Source organism: Phalangium opilio, unplaced genomic scaffold, assembly GCF_054372755.1.
Source record: "Phalangium opilio isolate 3A_F unplaced genomic scaffold, DU_Popi_V2 ptg000060l_1, whole genome shotgun sequence".
NCBI classification, from domain to species: domain Eukaryota; kingdom Metazoa; phylum Arthropoda; class Arachnida; order Opiliones; family Phalangiidae; genus Phalangium; species Phalangium opilio.
In genome coordinates this window covers 779,104-796,445 of record NW_028324177.1, presented here as the reverse complement: position 1 = coordinate 796,445, position 17,342 = coordinate 779,104, and the positions used below count along the sequence as shown (strand labels likewise).

At 44.6% G+C, this 17,342-nt stretch overlaps 12 non-coding genes across 12 annotated transcripts; all 12 read left to right on the top strand.

The window, feature by feature from the left end:
• Nucleotides 1-893: 893 nt before the first annotated feature.
• TRNAS-AGA (transfer RNA serine (anticodon AGA)) lies at nt 894-965 on the top strand. The gene has a single exon. It is a non-coding gene; the product is annotated as a tRNA-Ser (tRNA).
• Nucleotides 966-2,391: 1,426 nt separating this feature from the next.
• On the top strand, nt 2,392-2,463 carry TRNAP-AGG (transfer RNA proline (anticodon AGG)). The gene has a single exon. It is a non-coding gene; the product is annotated as a tRNA-Pro (tRNA).
• A 1,070-nt stretch (nt 2,464-3,533) lies between these two features.
• TRNAP-AGG (transfer RNA proline (anticodon AGG)) lies at nt 3,534-3,605 on the top strand. Its single transcript has one exon. It is a non-coding gene; the product is annotated as a tRNA-Pro (tRNA).
• A 1,621-nt stretch (nt 3,606-5,226) lies between these two features.
• Nucleotides 5,227-5,298, top strand: TRNAP-AGG (transfer RNA proline (anticodon AGG)). The gene has a single exon. It is a non-coding gene; the product is annotated as a tRNA-Pro (tRNA).
• A 248-nt stretch (nt 5,299-5,546) lies between these two features.
• Nucleotides 5,547-5,618, top strand: TRNAP-AGG (transfer RNA proline (anticodon AGG)). The gene has a single exon. It is a non-coding gene; the product is annotated as a tRNA-Pro (tRNA).
• A 248-nt stretch (nt 5,619-5,866) lies between these two features.
• TRNAP-AGG (transfer RNA proline (anticodon AGG)) lies at nt 5,867-5,938 on the top strand. The gene has a single exon. It is a non-coding gene; the product is annotated as a tRNA-Pro (tRNA).
• A 2,136-nt stretch (nt 5,939-8,074) lies between these two features.
• TRNAP-AGG (transfer RNA proline (anticodon AGG)) lies at nt 8,075-8,146 on the top strand. The gene has a single exon. It is a non-coding gene; the product is annotated as a tRNA-Pro (tRNA).
• A 1,113-nt stretch (nt 8,147-9,259) lies between these two features.
• Nucleotides 9,260-9,331, top strand: TRNAP-AGG (transfer RNA proline (anticodon AGG)). Its single transcript has one exon. It is a non-coding gene; the product is annotated as a tRNA-Pro (tRNA).
• Nucleotides 9,332-10,702: 1,371 nt separating this feature from the next.
• On the top strand, nt 10,703-10,774 carry TRNAP-AGG (transfer RNA proline (anticodon AGG)). Its single transcript has one exon. It is a non-coding gene; the product is annotated as a tRNA-Pro (tRNA).
• A 1,266-nt stretch (nt 10,775-12,040) lies between these two features.
• On the top strand, nt 12,041-12,112 carry TRNAP-AGG (transfer RNA proline (anticodon AGG)). Its single transcript has one exon. It is a non-coding gene; the product is annotated as a tRNA-Pro (tRNA).
• Nucleotides 12,113-13,378: 1,266 nt separating this feature from the next.
• Nucleotides 13,379-13,450, top strand: TRNAP-AGG (transfer RNA proline (anticodon AGG)). Its single transcript has one exon. It is a non-coding gene; the product is annotated as a tRNA-Pro (tRNA).
• Nucleotides 13,451-15,994: 2,544 nt separating this feature from the next.
• Nucleotides 15,995-16,066, top strand: TRNAP-AGG (transfer RNA proline (anticodon AGG)). The gene has a single exon. It is a non-coding gene; the product is annotated as a tRNA-Pro (tRNA).
• The last annotated feature ends 1,276 nt before the right edge of the window (nt 16,067-17,342 follow it).

Genomic DNA, 17,342 nt, shown 5'->3' with positions numbered 1-17,342 from the left:
CGGACCCGAGTTTTTGCAAAAGTAAATTAGTGACTATTTAAATGCAACTAACTACAGGGTAGGTCTATGAGTTGAGCATTTTTAGTTACACACATGGTCCGCTTGTTTAGGGGAATGATACTCGCTTAGGGTGCGAGTGGTCCCGGGATCAAATCCCGGTTGGACCCGAGTATATGCAGAAGTAATTTAGTGACTATTTAAAAGCAACTAACTACAGGGTAGGCCTATGAGTTGAGCATGTTTGGTTACAAACATGGTCGGTTGGTCTAGGGGTATGATACTCGCTTAGGGTGCGAGTGGTCCCAGGTTCAAATCCCGGACGGACCCGAGTTTTTGCAAAAGTAAATTAGTGACTATTTAAATGCAACTAACTACAGGGTAGGTCGATGAGTTGAGCATGTTTAGTCACACACCAGGTTCGTTGGTTTAGGGAATGATACTCGCTTAGGGTGCGAGTGGTACCGGGTTCAAATCCCGGACGGACCCGAGTTTATGCAGAAGTAATTTAGTGACTATTTAATAGCAACTAACTACAGGGTAGGCCTATGAGTTGAGCATGTTTGGTTACACACATGGTCCGTTGGTCTAGGGGTATGATACTCGCTTAGGGTGTGAGTGGTCCCGGGATAAAATCCAGGACGGACCCGAGTTTTTGCCGAAGTAATTTAGTGACTATTTAAAAGCTACTAACTTCAAGGTAGGCCTATGAGTTGAGCATGTTTAGTCACACACCAGGTTCGTTGGTTTAGGGAATGATACTCGCTTAGGGTGCGAGTGGTACCGGGTTCAAATCCCGGACGGACCCGAGTTTATGCAGAAGTAATTTAGTGACTATTTAAAAGCAACTAACTACAGGGTAGGCCTATGAGATGAGCATGTTTGGTAACACACATGGTCCGTTGGTCTAGGGGTATGATACTCGCTTAGAGTGCGAGTGGTCCCAGGTTCAAATCCCGGACGGACCCGAGTTTTTGCAAAAGTAAATTAGTGACTATTTAAATGCAACTAACTACAGGGTAGGTCTATGAGTCGAGCATTTTTAGTTACACAGATGGTCCGCTTGTTTAGGGGAATGATACTCGCTTAGGGTGCGAGTGGTCCCGGGATCAAATCCCGGACGGACCCGAGTATATGCAGAAGTAATTTAGTGACTATTTAAAAGCAACTAACTACAGGGTAGGCCTATGAGTTGAGCATGTTTGGTTACACACATGGTCCGTTGGTCTAGGGGTATGATACTCGCTTAGGGTGTGAGTGGTCCCGGGATAAAATCCAGGACGGACCCGAGTTTTTGCCGAAGTAATTTAGTGACTATTTAAAAGCTACTAACTTCAAGGTAGGCCTATGAGTTGAGCATGTTTAGTCACACACTAGGTTCGTTGGTTTAGGGAATGATACTCGCTTAGGGTGCGAGTGGTACCGGGTTCAAATCCCGGACGGACCCGAGTTTATGCAGAAGTAATTTAGTGACTATTTAAAAGCAACTAACTACAGGGTAGGCCTATGAGTTGAGCATGTTTGGTTACACTCATGGTCCGTTGGTCTAGGGGTACATACTCGCTTAGGGTGCGAGTGGTCCCAGGTTCAAATCCCGGACGGACCCGAGTTTTTGCAAAAGTAAATTAGTGACTATTTAAATGCAACTAACTACAGGGTAGGTCTATGAGTTGAGCATGTTTAGTCACACACCAGGTTCGTTGGTTTAGGGAATGATACTCGCTTAGGGTGCGAGTGGTACCGGGTTCAAATCCCGGACGGACCCGAGTTTATGCAGAAGTAATTTAGTGACTACTAGCTGTTACCCGCGGCGTCGCTCGCGTGTAATAAGAACTTCCATCAAAATGATACTAAGAATGTGCAGATTTTCCTGATGACCAATTTTTTGTAGCACCCTAGGAGCGAAGGCACTCGGCGTTGCCCGTCAGCCCGTCGGAACATTTTTTTATTACTTTTCACGCGGACATTATTCCATAAAGAAGGGTTTTTAAATTTCTGGCCGCCATTTTAAAAGATGGCAACAAATCGAACCCGGAAGACCATTCAGCCCGTCTATAGGTTAAAGGAAAGCAGTGTACTAAATATTTGCGAAATCGGTTGAAACGAGCGGAGGTTGTTGCATAGCAAAGATTTTTTACATTTCTGGGCGCCATTTTTTAAGATGGCGGCGGATTGGAAAAACCTTTCTTAGTACGCGCCTACTACTTATGAGTAACGTTCCTGCAAAATTTCAGCCTACTAGGGCAAGCGGTTTGGGCTGGGCGTTGATTATCAGTCAGTCTGTCAGTCAGTCAGTCAATCAGTCAGTCAGGACTTTGATTTATATAGATATAGATTTAAAAGCAACTAACTACAGGATAGGCCTATGAGTTGAGCATGTTTGGTTACACACATGGTCCGTTGGTCTAGGGGTATGATACTCGCTTAGGGTGCGAGTGGTCCTAGGTTCAAATCCCGGACGGACCCGAGTTTTTGCAAAAGTAAATTAGTGACTATTTAAATGCAACTAACTACACGGTAGGTCTATGAGTTGAGCATGTTTAGTCACACACCAGGTTCGTTGGTTTAGGGAATGATACTCGCTTAGGGTGCGAGTGGTACCGGGTTCAAATCCCGGACGGACCCGAGTTTATGCAGAAGTAATTTAGTGACTATTTAAAAGCAACTAACTACAGGGTAGGCCTATGAGTTGAGCATGTTTGGTTACACACATGGTCCGTTGGTCTAGGGGTATGATACTCGCTTAGGGTGTGAGTGGTCCCGGGATAAAATCCCGGACGGACCCGAGTTTTTGCCGAAGAAATTTAGTGACTATTTAAAAGCTACTAACTTCAAGGTAGGCCTATGAGTTGAGAATATTTGGTTACACATATGGTCCTGTAGTCTAGGGGTATGATACTCGCTTAGGGTGCGAGTGGTCACAGGTTCAAATCCCGGACGGACCCGAGTTTTTGCAAAAGTAAATTACCCGAGTTTTTGCAAAAGTAAATTAGTGACTATTTAAATGCAACTAACTACAGGGTAGGTCTATGAGTTGAGCATGTTTAGTCACACACCAGGTTCGTCGGTTTAGGGTATGATACTCGCTTAGGGTGCGAGTGGTACCGGATTCAAATCCCGGACGGACCCGAGTTTATGCAGAAGTAATTTAGTGACTATTTAAAAGCAACTAACTGCAGGGTAGGCCTATGAGTTGAGCATGTTTGGTTACACACATGGTCCGTTGGTCTAGGGGTATGATACTCGCTTAGGGTGTGAGTGGTCCCGGGATAAAATCCAGGACGGACCCGAGTTTTTGCCGAAGTAATTTAGTGACTATTTAAAAGCTACTAACTTCAAGGTAGGCCTATGAGTTGAGCATGTTTAGTCACACACCAGGTTCGTTGGTTTAGGGAATGATACTCGCTTAGGGTGCGAGTGGTACCGGGTTCAAATCCCGGACGGACCCGAGTTTATGCAGAAGTAATTTAGCGACTATTTAAAAGCAACTAACTACAGGGTAGGCCTATGAGTTGAGCATGTTTGGTAACACACATGGTCCGTTGGTCTAGGGGTATGATACTCGCTTAGGGTGCGAGTGGTCCCAGGTTCAAATCCCGGACGGACCCGAGTTTTTGCAAAAGTAAATTAGTGACTATTTAAATGCAACTAACTACAGGGTAGGTCTATGAGTTGAGCATTTTTAGTTACACACATGGTCCGCTTGTTTAGGGGAATGATACTCGCTTAGTGTGCGAGAGGTCCCGGGATCAAATCCCGGTTGGACCCGAGTATATGCAGAAGTAATTTAGTGACTATTTAAAAGCAACTAACTACAGGGTAGGCCTATGAGTTGAGCATGTTTGGTTACAAAAGTAAATTAGTGACTATTTAAATGCAACTAACTACAGGGTAGGTCGATGAGTTGAGCATGTTTAGTCACACACCAGGTTCGTTGGTTTAGGGAATGATACTCGCTTAGGGTGCGAGTGGTACCGGGTTCAAATCCCGGACGGACCCGAGTTTATGCAGAAGTAATTTAGTGACTATTTAAAAGCAACTAACTACAGGGTAGGCCTATGAGTTGAGCATGTTTGGTTACACACATGGTCCGTTGGTCTAGGGGTATGATACTCGCTTAGGGTGTGAGTGGTCCCGGGATAAAATCCAGGACGGACCCGAGTTTTTGCCGAAGTAATTTAGTGACTATTTAAAAGCTACTAACTTCAAGGTAGGCCTATGAGTTGAGCATGTTTAGTCACACACTAGGTTCGTTGGTTTAGGGAATGATACTCGCTTAGGGTGCGAGTGGTACCGGGTTCAAATCCCGGACGGACCCGAGTTTATGCAGAAGTAATTTAGTGACTATTTAAAAGCAACTAACTACAGGGTAGGCCTATGAGTTGAGCATGTTTGGTTACACTCATGGTCCGTTGGTCTAGGGGTATGATACTCGCTTAGGGTGTGAGTGGTCCCGGGATAAAATCCCGGACGGACCCGAGTTTTTGCCGAAGAAATTTAGTGACTATTTAAAAGCTACTAACTTCAAGGTAGGCCTATGAGTTGAGAATATTTGGTTACACATATGGTCCTGTAGTCTAGGGGTATGATACTCGCTTAGGGTGCGAGTGGTCACAGGTTCAAATCCCGGACGGACCCGAGTTTTTGCAAAAGTAAATTACCCGAGTTTTTGCAAAAGTAAATTAGTGACTATTTAAATGCAACTAACTACAGGGTAGGTCTATGAGTTGAGCATGTTTAGTCACACACCAGGTTCGTCGGTTTAGGGTATGATACTCGCTTAGGGTGCGAGTGGTACCGGATTCAAATCCCGGACGGACCCGAGTTTATGCAGAAGTAATTTAGTGACTATTTAAAAGCAACTAACTGCAGGGTAGGCCTATGAGTTGAGCATGTTTGGTTACACACATGGTCCGTTGGTCTAGGGGTATGATACTCGCTTAGGGTGTGAGTGGTCCCGGGATAAAATCCAGGAAGGACCCGAGTTTTTGCCGAAGTAATTTAGTGACTATTTAAAAGCTACTAACTTCAAGGTAGGCCTATGAGTTGAGCATGTTTAGTCACACACCAGGTTCGTTGGTTTAGGGAATGATACTCGCTTAGGGTGCGAGTGGTACCGGGTTCAAATCCCGGACGGACCCGAGTTTATGCAGAAGTAATTTAGTGACTATTTAAAAGCAACTAACTACAGGGTAGGCCTATGAGATGAGCATGTTTGGTAACACACATGGTCCGTTGGTCTAGGGGTATGATACTCGCTTAGGGTGCGAGTGGTCCCAGGTTCAAATCCCGGACGGACCCGAGTTTTTGCAAAAGTAAATTAGTGACTATTTAAATGCAACTAACTACAGGGTAGGTCTATGAGTCGAGCATTTTTAGTTACACAGATGGTCCGCTTGTTTAGGGGAATGATACTCGCTTAGGGTGCGAGTGGTCCCGGGATCAAATCCCGGACGGACCCGAGTATATGCAGAAGTAATTTAGTGACTATTTAAAAGCAACTAACTTCAGGGTAGGCCTATGAGTTGAGCATGTTTGGTTACACACATGGTCCGTTGGTCTAGGGGTATGATACTCGCTTAGGGTGCGAGTGGTCCTAGGTTCAAATCCCGGACGGACCCGAGTTTTTTGCAAAAGTAAATTAGTGACTATTTAAATGCAACTAACTACACGGTAGGTCTATGAGTTGAGCATGTTTAGTCACACACCAGGTTCGTTGGTTTAGGGAATGATACTCGCTTAGGGTGCGAGTGGTACCGGGTTCAAATCCCGGACGGACCCGAGTTTATGCAGAAGTAATTTAGCGACTATTTAAAAGCAACTAACTACAGGGTAGGCCTATGAGTTGAGCATGTTTGGTTACACACATGGTCCGTTGGTCTAGGGGTATGATACTCGCTTAGGGTGCGAGTGGTCCCAGGTTCAAATCCCGGACGGACCCGAGTTTTTGCAAAAGTAAATTAGTGACTATTTAAATGCAACTAACTACAGGGTAGGTCTATGAGTTGAGCATTTTTAGTTACACACATGGTCCGCTTGTTTAGGGGAATGATACTCGCTTAGGGTGCGAGTGGTCCCGGGATCAAATCCCGGTTGGACCCGAGTATATGCAGAAGTAATTTAGTGACTATTTAAAAGCAACTAACTACAGGGTAGGCCTATGAGTTGAGCATGTTTGGTTACAAAAGTAAATTAGTGACTATTTAAATGCAACTAACTACAGGGTAGGTCGATGAGTTGAGCATGTTTAGTCACACACCAGGTTCGTTGGTTTAGGGAATGATACTCGCTTAGGGTGCGAGTGGTACCGGGTTCAAATCCCGGACGGACCCGAGTTTATGCAGAAGTAATTTAGTGACTATTTAAAAGCAACTAACTACAGGGTAGGCCTATGAGTTGAGCATGTTTGGTTACACTCATGGTCCGTTGGTCTAGGGGTACATACTCGCTTAGGGTGCGAGTGGTCCCAGGTTCAAATCCCGGACGGACCCGAGTTTTTGCGAAAGTAAATTAGTGACTATTTAAATGCAACTAACTACAGGGTAGGTCTATGAGTTGAGCATGTTTAGTCACACACCAGGTTCGTTGGTTTAGGGAATGATACTCGCTTAGGGTGCGAGTGGTACCGGGTTCAAATCCCGGACGGACCCGAGTTTATGCAGAAGTAATTTAGTGACTACTAGCTGTTACCCGCGGCGTCGCTCGCGTGTAATAAGAACTTCCATCAAAATGATACTAAGAATGTGCAGATTTTCCTGATGACCAATTTTTTGTAGCACCCTAGGAGCGAAGGCACTCGGCGTTGCCCGTCAGCCCGTCGGAACATTTTTTTATTACTTTTCACGCGGACATTATTCCATAAAGAAGGGTTTTTAAATTTCTGGCCGCCATTTTAAAAGATGGCAACAAATCGAACCCGGAAGACCATTCAGCCCGTCTATAGGTTAAAGGAAAGCAGTGTACTAAATATTTGCGAAATCGGTTGAAACGCGCGGAGGTTGTTGCATAGCAAAGATTTTTTACATTTCTGGGCGCCATTTTTTAAGATGGCGGCGGTTTGGAAAAACCTTTCTTAGTACGCGCCTACTACTTATGAGTAACGTTCCTGCAAAATTTCAGCCTTCTAGGGCAAGCGGTTTGGGCTGGGCGTTGATTATCAGTCAGTCTGTCAGTCAGTCAGTCAATCAGTCAGTCAGGACTTTGATTTATATAGATATAGATTTAAAAGCAACTAACTACAGGATAGGCCTATGAGTTGAGCATGTTTGGTTACACACATGGTCCGTTGGTCTAGGGGTATGATACTCGCTTAGGGTGTGAGTGGTCCCGGGATAAAATCCCGGACGGACTCGAGTTTTTGCCGAAGAAATTTAGTGACTATTTAAAAGCTACTAACTTCAAGGTAGGCCTATGAGTTGAGAATATTTTGTTACACCTATGGTCCTGTAGTCTAGGGGTATGATACTCGCTTAGGGTGCGAGTGGTCCCAGGTTCAAATCCCGGACGGACCCGAGTTTTTGCAAAAGTAAATTAGTGACTATTTAAATGCAACTAACTACAGGGTAGGTCTATGAGTTGAGCATGTTTAGTCACACACCAGGTTCGTTGGTTTAGGGTATGATACTCGCTTAGGGTGCGAGTGGTACCGGATTCAAATCCCGGATGGACCCGAGTTTATGCAGAAGTAATTTAGTGACTATTTAAAAGCAACTAACTGCAGGGTAGGCCTTTTAGTTGAGCATGTTTGGTTACACACATGGTCCGTTGGTCTAGGGGTATGATACTCGCTTAGGGTGTGAGTGGTCCCGGGATAAAATCCAGGAGGGACCCGAGTTTTTGCCGAAGTAATTTAGTGACTATTTAAAAGCTACAAACTTCTAGGTAGGCCTATGAGTTGAGCATGTTTAGTCACACACCAGGTTCGTTGGTTTAGGGAATGATACTCGCTTAGGGTGCGAGTGGTACCGGGTTCAAATCCCGGACGGACCCGAGTTTATGCAGAAGTAATTTAGTGACTATTTAAAAGCAACTAACTACAGGGTAGGCCTATGAGTTGAGCATGTTTGGTTACACACATGGTCCGTTGGTCTAGGGGTATGATACTCGCTTAGGGTGCGAGTGGTACCGGGTTCAAATCCCGGACGGACCCGAGTTTATGCAGAAGTAATTTAGTGACTATTTACAAGTTGGGAAAACCAAAATATTACCTCTCCGTGTCGAGAAGATTATATAAACAAAATTATCCAATGAAAAACTTTTGCCCTCATCCTTTATATATATAGGAGGCAATGAATGAAATATATCACAATGCACGGGCCTTGATAGATACAGGAGGCAATGAAGGAAATATATCGCATGCACGGGCCTTGGTAGATATAGGAGGCAATGAAGGAAATATATCGCATGCACGGGCCTTGGTTGATACAGGAGGCATTGATAATCTCTCTTTGTACGAGAGGTTTATCTTTAATATTTAAATAAATATAATTATTTTTAATTATTTTAATCTTCAATAATTAACATTAATAATAGTTAAATCGTTTAAAATAAAGTTATACCTATTATCTTCTCAAACTTTGCTAATATTGACGTTTAAAGTGAAGGGTACCCCTCTTCCCGCTTTCTTCAAATTTTGGGGTATATATACGATTCGATTCCATTATAATAGTAAGGAAAAAGCGCAATTGCGAAAACCTTTGGTGGCCGATCCCACCTTAGGGAGGCTAGACGTTTCTCGTAACCCTAGCTGATCGCCGCGTATATCCTAAAACCAAACGATGATAATGGAGTAGAAGCCAATGATACAGATTGGTGTCTATGTGGAATAGACGGAAGACCAGTAGATGGTGGTGATTAGAAGCCAGTGTAAGTGCAGACTGGTGTCAATGTGGGATTGACAAAGAACAGAAGATGAAGGTGTTGGAAGCCAGATAAGTACCAGGCTGGTGTTCATGTGGGATGGACAAAGATCAGAAGATGGTGGTGTGAGAACTCAAGTAGAGGAGCCATTTCCGTGACTGTGAAAGCAGTTCGGAAATGGCGAACACGTTTGCTCCGATACGCAAACTGCGAACGCGGTCACGTGGGTGTAACAACGGACAGACAGACAGACACACACACAGACAGACAGACAGACACACACACAGACAGACAGACAGACACAGCCGTTACAGAACCTCTCCTGGACTACGTCACACGGAGAGGTAAAAAGCAACTAACTACAGGGTAGGCCTATGAGTTGAGCATGTTTGGTAACACACATGGTCCGTTGGTCTAGGGGTATGATACTCGCTTAGGGTGCGAGTGGTCCCAGGTTCAAATCCCGGACGGACCCGAAATTTTGCAAAAGTAAATTAGTGACTATGACTATTTAAATGCAACTAACTACAGGGTAGGTCTATGAGTTGAGCATTTTTAGTTACACACATGGTCCGCTTGTTTAGGGGAATGATACTCGCTTAGGGTGCGAGTGGTCCCGGGATCAAATCCCGGTTGGACCCGAGTATATGCAGAAGTAATTAAGTGACTATTTAAAAGCAACTAACTACAGGGTAGGCCGATGAGTTGAGCATGTTTGGTTACACACATGGTCGGTTGGTCTAGGGGTATGATACTCGCTTAGGGTGCGAGTGGTCCCAGGTTCAAATCCCGGACGGACCCGAGTTTTTGCAAAAGTAAATTAGTGACTATTTAAATGCAACTAACTACAGGGTAGGTCGATGAGTTGAGCATGTTTAGTCACACACCAGGTTCGTTGGTTTAGGGAATGATACTCGCTTAGGGTGCGAGTGGTACCGGGTTCAAATCCCGGACGGACCCGAGTTTATGCAGAAGTAATTTAGCGACTATTTAAAAGCAACTAACTACAGGGTAGGCCTATGAGCTGAGCATGTTTGGTAACACACATGGTCCGTTGGTCTAGGGGTATGATACTCGCTTTGGGTGTGAATGGTCCCGGGATAAAATCCCGGACGGACTCGAGTTTTTGCCGAAGAAATTTAGTGACTGTTTAAAAGCTACTAACTTCAAGGTAGGCCTATGAGTTGAGAATATTTTGTTACACATATGGTCCTGTAGTCTAGGGGTATGATACTCGCTTAGGGTGCGAGTGGTCCCAGGTTCAAATCCCGGACGGACCCGAGTTTTTGCAAAAGTAAATTAGTGACTATTTAAATGCAACTAACTACAGGGTAGGTCTATGAGTTGAGCATGTTTAGTCACACACCAGGTTCGTTGGTTTAGGGTATGATACTCGCTTAGGGTGCGAGTGGTACCGGATTCAAATCCCGGACGGACCCGAGTTTATGCAGAAGTAATTTAGTGACTATTTAAAAGCAACTAACTGCAGGGTAGGCCTATGAGTTGAGCATGTTTGGTTACACACATGGTCCGTTGGTCTAGGGGTATGATACTCGCTTAGGGTGTGGGTGGTCCCGGGATAAAATCCAGGACGGACCCGAGTTTTTGCCGAAGTAATTTAGTGACTATTTAAAAGCTACTAACTTCAAGGTAGGCCTATGAGTTGAGCATGTTTAGTCACACACTAGGTTCGTTGGTTTAGGGAATGATACTCGCTTAGGGTGCGAGTGGTACCGGGTTCAAATCCCGGACGGACCCGAGTTTATGCAGAAGTAATTTAGTGACTATTTAAAAGCAACTAACTACAGGGTAGGCCTATGAGTTGAGCATGTTTGGTTACACTCATGGTCCGTTGGTCTAGGGGTATGATACTCGCTTAGGGTGCGAGTGGTCCCAGGTTCAAATCCCGGACGGACCCGAGTTTTTGCAAAAGTAAATTAGTGACTATTTAAATGCAACTAACTACAGGGTAGGTCTATGAGTTGAGCATGTTTAGTCACACACCAGGTTCGTTGGTTTAGGGAATGATACTCGCTTAGGGTGCGAGTGGTACCGGGTTCAAATCCCGGACGGACCCGAGTTTATGCAGAAGTAATTTAGTGACTACTAGCTGTTACCCGCGGCGTCGCTCGCGTGTAATAAGAACTTCCATCAAAATGATACTAAGAATGTGCAGATTTTCCTGATGACCAATTTTTCGTAGCACCCTAGGAGCGAAGGCACTCGGCGTTGCCCGTCAGCCCGTCGGAACATTTTTTTATTACTTTTCACGCGGACATTATTCCATAAAGAAGGGTTTTTAAATTTCTGGCCGCCATTTTAAAAGATGGCAACAAATCGAACCCGGAAGACCATTCAGCCCGTCTATAGGTTAAAGGAAAGCAGTGTACTAAATATTTGCGAAATCGGTTGAAACGCGCGGAGGTTGTTGCATAGCAAAGATTTTTTACATTTCTGGGCGCCATTTTTTAAGATGGCGGCGGATTGGAAAAACCTTTCTTAGTACGCGCCTACTACTTATGAGTAACGTTCCTGCAAAATTTCAGCCTTCTAGGGCAAGCGGTTTGGGCTGGGCGTTGATTATCAGTCAGTCTGTCAGTCAGTCAGTCAATCAGTCAGTCAGGACTTTGATTTATATAGATATAGATTTAAATGCAACTAACTACAGGGTAGGTCTATGAGTTGAGCATGTTTAGTCACACACCAGGTTCGTTGGTTTAGGGTATGATACTCGCTTAGGGTGCGAGTGGTACCGGATTCAAATCCCGGACGGACCCGAGTTTATGCAGAAGTAATTTAGTGACTATTTAAAAGCAACTAACTGCAGGGTAGGCCTATGAGTTGAGCATGTTTGGTTACACACATGGTCCGTTGGTCTAGGGGTATGATACTCGCTTAGGGTGTGGGTGGTCCCGGGATAAAATCCAGGACGGACCCGAGTTTTTGCCGAAGTAATTTAGTGACTATTTAAAAGCTACTAACTTCAAGGTAGGCCTATGAGTTGAGCATGTTTAGTCACACACTAGGTTCGTTGGTTTAGGGAATGATACTCGCTTAGGGTGCGAGTGGTACCGGGTTCAAATCCCGGACGGACCCGAGTTTATGCAGAAGTAATTTAGTGACTATTTAAAAGCAACTAACTACAGGGTAGGCCTATGAGTTGAGCATGTTTGGTTACACTCATGGTCCGTTGGTCTAGGGGTATGATACTCGCTTAGGGTGCGAGTGGTCCCAGGTTCAAATCCCGGACGGACCCGAGTTTTTGCAAAAGTAAATTAGTGACTATTTAAATGCAACTAACTACAGGGTAGGTCTATGAGTTGAGCATGTTTAGTCACACACCAGGTTCGTTGGTTTAGGGAATGATACTCGCTTAGGGTGCGAGTGGTACCGGGTTCAAATCCCGGACGGACCCGAGTTTATGCAGAAGTAATTTAGTGACTACTAGCTGTTACCCGCGGCGTCGCTCGCGTGTAATAAGAACTTCCATCAAAATGATACTAAGAATGTGCAGATTTTCCTGATGACCAATTTTTCGTAGCACCCTAGGAGCGAAGGCACTCGGCGTTGCCCGTCAGCCCGTCGGAACATTTTTTTATTACTTTTCACGCGGACATTATTCCATAAAGAAGGGTTTTTAAATTTCTGGCCGCCATTTTAAAAGATGGCAACAAATCGAACCCGGAAGACCATTCAGCCCGTCTATAGGTTAAAGGAAAGCAGTGTACTAAATATTTGCGAAATCGGTTGAAACGCGCGGAGGTTGTTGCATAGCAAAGATTTTTTACATTTCTGGGCGCCATTTTTTAAGATGGCGGCGGATTGGAAAAACCTTTCTTAGTACGCGCCTACTACTTATGAGTAACGTTCCTGCAAAATTTCAGCCTTCTAGGGCAAGCGGTTTGGGCTGGGCGTTGATTATCAGTCAGTCTGTCAGTCAGTCAGTCAATCAGTCAGTCAGGACTTTGATTTATATAGATATAGATTTAAATGCAACTAACTACAGGGTAGGTCTATGAGTTGAGCATGTTTAGTCACACACCAGGTTCGTTGGTTTAGGGTATGATACTCGCTTAGGGTGCGAGTGGTACCGGATTCAAATCCCGGACGGACCCGAGTTTATGCAGAAGTAATTTAGTGACTATTTAAAAGCAACTAACTGCAGGGTAGGCCTATGAGTTGAGCATGTTTGGTTACACACATGGTCCGTTGGTCTAGGGGTATGATACTCGCTTAGGGTGTGGGTGGTCCCGGGATAAAATCCAGGACGGACCCGAGTTTTTGCCGAAGTAATTTAGTGACTATTTAAAAGCTACTAACTTCAAGGTAGGCCTATGAGTTGAGCATGTTTAGTCACACACTAGGTTCGTTGGTTTAGGGAATGATACTCGCTTAGGGTGCGAGTGGTACCGGGTTCAAATCCCGGACGGACCCGAGTTTATGCAGAAGTAATTTAGTGACTATTTAAAAGCAACTAACTACAGGGTAGGCCTATGAGTTGAGCATGTTTGGTTACACTCATGGTCCGTTGGTCTAGGGGTATGATACTCGCTTAGGGTGCGAGTGGTCCCAGGTTCAAATCCCGGACGGACCCGAGTTTTTGCAAAAGTAAATTAGTGACTATTTAAATGCAACTAACTACAGGGTAGGTCTATGAGTTGAGCATGTTTAGTCACACACCAGGTTCGTTGGTTTAGGGAATGATACTCGCTTAGGGTGCGAGTGGTACCGGGTTCAAATCCCGGACGGACCCGAGTTTATGCAGAAGTAATTTAGTGACTACTAGCTGTTACCCGCGGCGTCGCTCGCGTGTAATAAGAACTTCCATCAAAATGATACTAAGAATGTGCAGATTTTCCTGATGACCAATTTTTCGTAGCACCCTAGGAGCGAAGGCACTCGGCGTTGCCCGTCAGCCCGTCGGAACATTTTTTTATTACTTTTCACGCGGACATTATTCCATAAAGAAGGGTTTTTAAATTTCTGGCCGCCATTTTAAAAGATGGCAACAAATCGAACCCGGAAGACCATTCAGCCCGTCTATAGGTTAAAGGAAAGCAGTGTACTAAATATTTGCGAAATCGGTTGAAACGCGCGGAGGTTGTTGCATAGCAAAGATTTTTTACATTTCTGGGCGCCATTTTTTAAGATGGCGGCGGATTGGAAAAACCTTTCTTAGTACGCGCCTACTACTTATGAGTAACGTTCCTGCAAAATTTCAGCCTTCTAGGGCAAGCGGTTTGGGCTGGGCGTTGATTATCAGTCAGTCTGTCAGTCAGTCAGTCAATCAGTCAGTCAGGACTTTGTTTTATATAGATATAGATTTAAAAGCAACTAACTACAGGATAGGCCTATGAGTTGAGCATGTTTGGTTACACACATGGTCCGTTGGTCTAGGGGTATGATACTCGCTTAGGGTGTGAGTGGTCCCGGGATAAAATCCCGGACGGACTCGAGTTTTTGCCGAAGAAATTTAGTGACTATTTAAAAGCTACTAACTTCAAGGTAGGCCTATGAGTTGAGAATATTTTGTTACACATATGGTCCTGTAGTCTAGGGGTATGATACTCGCTTAGGGTGCGAGTGGTACCGGATTCAAATCCCGGACGGACCCGAGTTTATGCAGAAGTAATTTAGTGACTATTTAAAAGCAACTAACTGCAGGGTAGGCCTTTTAGTTGAGCATGTTTGGTTACACACATGGTCCGTTGGTCTAGGGGTATGATACTCGCTTAGGGTGTGAGTGGTCCCGGGATAAAATCCAGGACGGACCCGAGTTTTTGCCGAAGTAATTTAGTGACTATTTAAAAGCTACTAACTTCTAGGTAGGCCTATGAGTTGAGCATGTTTAGTCACACACTAGGTTCGTTGGTTTAGGGAATGATACTCGCTTAGGGTGCGAGTGGTACCGGGTTCAAATCCCGGACGGACCCGAGTTTATGCAGAAGTAATTTAGTGACTATTTAAAAGCAACTAACTACAGGGTAGGCCTATGAGTTGAGCATGTTTGGTTACACACATGAGCCGTTGGTCTAGGGGTATGATACTCGCTTAGGGTGCGAGTGGTCCCAGGTTCAAATCCCGGACGGACCCGAGTTTTTGCAAAAGTAAATTAGTGACTATTTAAATGCAACTAACTACAGGGTAGGTCTATGAGTTGAGCATGTTTTGTCACACACCAGGTTCGTTGGTTTAGGGAATGATACTCGCTTAGGGTGCGAGTGGTACCGGGTTCAAATCCCGGACGGACCCGAGTTTATGCAGAAGTAATTTAGTGACTATTTAAAAGCAACTAACTACAGGATAGGCCTATGAGTTGAGCATGTTTGGTTACACACATGGTCCGTTGGTCTAGGGGTATGATACTCGCTTAGGGTGTGAGTGGTCCCGGGATAAAATCCCGGACGGACCCGAGTTTTTGCCGAAGAAATTTAGTGACTATTTAAAAGCTACTAACTTCAAGGTAGGCCTATGAGTTGAGAATATTTTGTTACACATATGGTCCTGTAGTATAGGGGTATGATACTCGCTTAGGGTGCGAGTGGTCCCAGGTTCATATCCCGGACGGACCCGAGTTTTTGCAAAAGTAAATTAGTGACTATTTAAATGCAACTAACTACAGGGTAGGTCTATGAGTTGAGCATGTTTAGTCACACACCAGGTTCGTTGGTTTAGGGTATGATACTCGCTTAGGGTGCGAGTGGTACCGGATTCAAATCCCGGACGGACCCGAGTTTATGCAGAAGTAATTTAGTGACTATTTAAAAGCAACTAACTGCAGGGTAGGCCTATGAGTTGAGCATGTTTGGTTACACACATGGTCCGTTGGTCTAGGGGTATGATACACGCTTAGGGTGTGAGTGGTCCCGGGATAAAATCCAGGACGGACCCGAGTTTTTGCCGAAGTAATTTAGTGACTATTTAAAAGCTACTAACTTCAAGGTAGGCCTATGAGTTGAGCATGTTTAGTCACACACCAGGTTCGTTGGTTTAGGGAATGATACTCGCTTAGGGTGCGAGTGGTACCGGGTTCAAATCCCGGACGGACCCGAGTTTATGCAGAAGTAATTTAGTGACTATTTAAATGCAACTAACTACAGGGTAGGTCTATGAGTTGAGCATTTTTAGTTACACACATGGTCCGTTGGTCTAGGGGTATGATACTCGCTTAGGGTGCGAGTGGTCCCAGGTTCAAATCCCGGACGGACCCGAGTTTTTGCAAAAGTAAATTAGTGACTATTTAAATGCAACTAACTACAGGGTAGGTCTATGAGTTGAGCATTTTTAGTTACACACATGGTCCGCTTGTTTAGGGGAATGATACTCGCTTAGGGTGCGAGTGGTCCCGGGATCAAGTCCCGGACGGACCCGAGTATATGCAGAAGAAATTTAGTGACTATTTAAAAGCAACTAACTACAGGGTAGGCCTATGAGTTGAGCATGTTTGGTTACACACATGGTCCGTTGGTCTAGGGGTATGATACTCGCTTAGGGTGCGAGTGGTCCTAGGTCCAAATCCCGGACGGACCCGAGTTTTTGCAAAAGTAAATTAGTGACAATTTAAATGCAACTAACTACACGGTAGGTCTATGAGTTGAGCATGTTTAGTCACACACCAGGTTCGTTGGTTTAGGGAATGATACTCGCTTAGGGTGCGAGTGGTACCGGGTTCAAATCCCGGACGGACCCGAGTTTATGCAGAAGTAATTTAGTAACTATTTAAAAGCAACTAACTACAGGGTAGGCCTATGAGTTGAGCATGTTTGGTTACACACATGGTCCGTTGGTCTAGGGGTATGATACTCGCTTAGGGTGTTAGTGGTCCCGGGATAAAATCCCGGACGGACCCGAGTTTTTGCCGAAGAAATTTAGTGACTATTTAAAAGCTACTAACTTCAAGGTAGGCCTATGAGTTGAGCATGTTTAGTCACACACCAGGTTCGTTGGTTTAGGGAATGATACTCGCTTAGGGTGCGAGTGGTACCGGGTTCAAATCCCGGACGGACCCGAGTTTATGCAGAAGTAATTTAGTGACTATTTAAAAGCAACAAACTACAGGGTAGGCCTATAAGATGAGCATGTTTGGAAACACACATGGTCCGTTGGTCTAGGGGTATGATACTCGCTTAGGTTGCGAGTGGTCCCAGGTTCAAATCCCGGACGGACCCGAGTTTTTGCAAAAGTAAATTAGTGACTATTTAAATGCAACTAACTACAGGGTAGGTCTATGAGTTGAGCATGGTTAGTCACACACCAGGTGTGGTAAATTAAGATTTAATTTAAATTTCACCATAGAAATTAACTTTGTGTTTTTGAAAATTTTCTTTGATAACTTCCTTTTAAGTGCATTTGATAACTTCATGTCGAAGTAAAAACCATTCCCGAGAAGTTTTCCCCTTTTCAGCGCCCCTAGGTTTATCTGGGCAACGACTCTTCAATAGAGAATGAAATGGAAAATTTCTCGGGGATTCACCGTCTTAGCTTGC